The sequence below is a fragment of the Pinus tabuliformis genome, chromosome 8 (genome assembly GCF_031772625.1).
Source record: "Pinus tabuliformis cultivar Carrire ecotype Pingquan chromosome 8, CPIR1, whole genome shotgun sequence".
Taxonomy (NCBI): domain Eukaryota; kingdom Viridiplantae; phylum Streptophyta; class Pinopsida; order Pinales; family Pinaceae; genus Pinus; species Pinus tabuliformis.
In genome coordinates this window covers 743,413,766-743,418,804 of record NC_142294.1, presented here as the reverse complement: position 1 = coordinate 743,418,804, position 5,039 = coordinate 743,413,766, and the positions used below count along the sequence as shown (strand labels likewise).

Below are 5,039 nucleotides of genomic sequence, written 5' to 3'. Positions count from 1 at the left end.
ACTTTTGGTTGGTGATCTGTTCAAAACATAAATTGAACATGCTACTACTTCTACCTAATACCTCACTAGGAGAATTATTTTCCTTCAACATGCTTCTGGTCATATTAATGATAGTTTGATTTTATCTTTATGCTACTCCATTTTGTTGTGGAGTGTACCCTTTTGTAAATTCCCTCTTGATACCTTAATCCTTGCAATATGCTACAAATTCTTTGGAATCATATTCACTTCATCCATCTGATCTTAACACTTTAATTTTCTTTTCTCTTTGCTTCTCTACTATGGTTTTGGATTGCTTTAATTTTCCAAATGTATCAAATTTGTTTTTGACGAACAAGACCCTTGTCATTCTACTGAAATCATCAATAAATGTTAGAAAATGAAAAAATTATCCTATTCACTAGGTTTGCATTAGACCAAAAAGGTATTTGTATTAGTTCAAATGGAATGTTGGCTCAATAGTCGGAAACATTTGGAAAGTCGTTTCTTTATGTTTGGAAAGGATACAAATTTCACATGGATTACAATGGACGTCTATCTCATGTAGACCTAAATCCATAAACTTGTTTTGCAAAAGATCAATATTGTTAAAAGCTAAATGGACATATCTAATATGCCATAACCAAGTTTCGTCAAAACTTATTACAAACTGAGCATATTGTAATGTGTGCTTGAAATTATCATGAGCAAAGAAAACAACCTATTTTTGGTCATTTGGATCCTTGATATGACTCTTTGATTGGGTGGTCTATTAATAATTGTGAAACTAGGACCTTTACACTTGACTTCAAAACCATTTTCACTCTTCATCCTACACTCAACAAGTTCTTTTTCAGATTTTGAATATAATAGACATCAAGAATGTATTTTTTCCATTTTTCCTAGTTACAACTATAATAGTACCTTTAACTAAGGCACTAACAAGATTATGATCACCGAACATAATTTAATTGTTTCATCAAAACTTGAAAAACTATATTTGTTACATATGATATGGTTGTTGTAGCCATTGTCTAGTAACCATAGACATTCATTGCTATTTTCTTATCTAGTAACGGATGTCATAGGATAACTACACAGCTAGAGAATATTATAGGATACCTAGTGATGCCATAATATTTGTGTATGTGTTAGAGTGCCAAATCATACAAGCTTGAGTAGACTCAATGCCATGGAATCAATAACAAAAGCTTGAGAAATGTGCATGTCAAAGAATGTGGTTTGGTGGAGAAGTGGACTTCCATGGGTTTTGAAGAGTTATCTTACTCCCATGGTATGGACCAAATTATTTCAGATGATGATGAATAGAACACCTTGTGAAGCCAGAATGCTATGATCTAGAGATGGATGACAAGGATGAGACTTGGGTGCTATGCAAAAGATAATGCAGCAAATCTCACGCATTGCTCAACTACCTAGTGTGTTTTATGACTCTTTGGAATGACTACCAAAGACATGAAATATATGTAACTCAATATTGGGCCATGTTTTTTATCAATTGTAAAGTTGTGGAAGACCATAGAATGCAAAGGATTGCAGAAAACATGAGGCAATTGATACAATAGAAACGATTGTAAGAAACAAAGAAATCGATACAACAATAATTATAATAGTGTTCTTGAAGCTACAAATGAAATTAAGAGATGAAGTTTTCAAGCCATTTTGTTGTTATGTTTTTGAGGTAGAGGTTGATGTGCTTGACGAAAATGAGATTTATCATTTTTCAATATCATGCCAAGTAATGGTTAGTTCAAAATAACACTAATGTAGTTGACTTATCAATCCTTGATCAATGCCTTACTAATATTTTGAGGTTTCGCAGGTCCTGTAAAGTATTTCAAGTTTATGTCTTCATCAAATTAACATAAAATAGTAGGAACTTAGGAAACACCTTTTTTCATTCCTACATAGCATAAAGAGAAATTCCTCTTCAGTCCTAGATTTGGAAGTTCAACATACGAATATTTGAAGTAACAATGTTTTCTTGTAATCATCATATGCTTTTCAATCCTACATTTGTGGCATTCTCTCTTGCAAGATAGTCTATACATTGCCTACTTTTCCTTGTGTCTATTTATGGAAGAAAGGATTTGGTCTCAATATCTTCATTATTTGAAAATGTATTCAGAGTATCAAGTCTATTTTATTCTTGTCAAAGAACTTGTTCATAGTAATAGTCATATGTATGGCCACCATTGTTGGTTGTTGATGGTAGAAACTCTTTTGTAGAAAATATAGACTGGACTAAATTGCAAGAAGATCCAGATTTTGACTTATGATATTTGTATGAGATCATCTTATCTCACACAAAAGACAAGCTTGGTTATGAGGAATAACAAGTTTGAATTATAAAGAATTTTCCTTTAGCTATTTGCGAACCAGGAGCACACTTTTTACAAGGTTAATAGCTAGAAAGAGATGCAACAAGTTGTGAAGAAATAGGGAATATAAATCCCTAAACTATGAGGTCAAGTATGTTATTGAAAATGTAAGTGTTGACATGCTTTGGAGCCCCTTTCCATTGATGTCAAAGGGGGAGGTAAGCATAGGTTAGGAGAAATACAGATAATAAATTCTTAAGGAGCTAAGAAATGATTCTTGGGATAAAAGGGGGAGGACTAAATCAATGTTGTCATCAATACCAAAAGAGGGAGATTATTGGAAAAGTTGTCATTGATGGCAAAGAGTGTTGAAGGTGTTGTTAGTCATTATGTAATGTGAAGCAATTTCTTGTAAGCGTCACATAAATTGTAAAGGTCTAATGAGTATGTATTTTTTATCATGTAAAGTTGTGAGTGAATATGGTGCTTGTCATAGATATGGCGTTGCATATGTTGTGATGTAAATGTTTTGTAGATGTTGTGATGTAAATATCTTGTAAATGTTGTGATGTAAATGTCTTGACCCATCATTGTTGTTGGCAAGGAAATCATTATTGATATCTAAGTTATCAATGCATCTTTATATTATAACCTCTTGTTTGGTCGTAGTTACACATACGCCATTTAAATTGTCGCATCTTTTGTCTTTCGCAAGATATGCTTTCCCCATAATGGAAAGATCTTCACTATCAATCAACTGAATTGTTATGACCCTCGGTCTCAAACTTCTCCTCAGAATACCATTCCTATCTTAACCAATGTTCCCCCTGGAGTCTATAAAGATTCCACACTGCTTGGGGCTTATTATGGCCCACAACTTGTTTCTGAGAGCCTATCTCAAGTGTTTGCATGCTTCAAGCATCACGGGCTGCCAATAGGAAATTTGATACATATTCCCAACAATCAACTCCCTAATAATCTGTTGCTGAATAATCAACTCATCCTTCTAGAAAAATTCCTCCATACCATTTCCCTTGAGGTGGTTTTTCTTTTGGCCCTCCTCCTTTTAGAGGAGCTCCTCCAGGTCAATACCCCTTTGGTAAGATACCTTTCTTATTTTCACTACCAAGAATATTTTCTACTCCTGTAATGACTATGTTGATTCTTCCTAACATGACTTTGGGGATCCCAGTTTGGTACATCAATCCTATTGCAAACACTCCTCCTGACTCGCTCAAACCTTACATGGCTTTGACTCGGGTACAAATTGTTGCTATTGCCCCTTCCTTTGCTTTAGTTCCACAACAACCTCAACAAGAATTCATTTTTGTTGTAAAAGCATCTGGTGAGGGGGAAAGGACAAGGATTCAATAATTGTCCTGACCTCTCCCATGTTATGAGCATGGTCTCTGAATTTGGTATTCAACTAAATCCTAATATTCTTGAGGTGTAAGTCACCTTACCCAAATCTGCCTCTTAGAAATTAATTAACGAAGCAATGAAATACACAAAATATTGCGAAAACACAAATATAGAAATGCATAAAACAAGAGAGACACATATACCATAATTACCGATCAAACAAGAAAATTACCTAGAACCCTTTTTTTTGAGGTAACAAAAAATCACCCGATTTTAAAAAGTGGTGATTTAGAATACACACATTTTTTTGGAGCATATTTTTGGCACTATAAATTTTCTTATGTATCAAGTATGAACATTTTTTTTTTAAATGTTGGTGATTTTCATGCTGATTTTGAATGTTGTTAAAGCAACATCAACACATTTTTTTAGAGGACTTATTTTTTTGCACTTTCAATTTTTTATGTATCAAGTAAAACATGTTTTATAAAATGTTAGTGATTTGCATCTTGATTTTGAAGTGTTGATGCAACACCAACCTTTTTTGTTTAGAGGGTTTATTTTTTACACTTTAAATTATCTAATGTACTAAGTGTGGATATTTTTTTTAAATGCTGGTGATTTTCATATTGGTAATAAAACATAAAAATAAAATAAAATAAAACATGACGAAAAAATAACTCAAATATTAAAAAAACCCATAAAAATGTAATATATATATATATATATATATATATATATATATATATATATATATATATATATTAAAGAAAAAAATTGGAAAATTAACCTAAAAACAAAAAAAACAAAACATTTATAACAAGTTTTTTTAAGTTAAAAAAAAAAAACGCATAAAAAACAAAATTAAAAAATAAACTAAAAATAAAAAAATTTATATTAAAAAAAACAATTAAATTAAAAAAAGGGGGAACATTATAAAATTAAAATAAATTACATTGAAAAAGAAAACAATTATAAATTAAAATTGAAAAAAAAATTAAAAAAATAAAAAATTTAGAGTAGAAAAAAATTAGAAACAAACAGAAAAAAATCGGTCCATCCTAGGGGTGGTAGGCCAATTATTGGAATTGGCCTTGCCACTTAGCAAGTTTTTTTCATTTTTTCTTTCTATTTCTTTTTAATTTAAATTTTATTTTTTTTTTAATTTTTAAATTTTAATTATAATTTTTTTAATTTTAATTTTAGTTTCTTTAATTTTTTTTAATTGTTTTGTTTTAATTTTATAATTTTATTTAATTTTATAATTTTGTTTTTTTAATTATATACTTTTTATTTAATTTAATTTTTTTAACTTAAAAAAAAATTGTTTTTGTTTTTTTTATTGGTTAATTTAAT

General features: G+C 30.3%; 1 pseudogene; it reads left to right on the top strand.

Moving 5' to 3' along the window:
* The first annotated feature begins 1,242 nt into the window (after window positions 1–1,242).
* LOC149237713 (uncharacterized) lies at window positions 1,243–1,749 on the top strand (annotated as a pseudogene).
* Window positions 1,750–5,039: the final 3,290 nt, after the last annotated feature.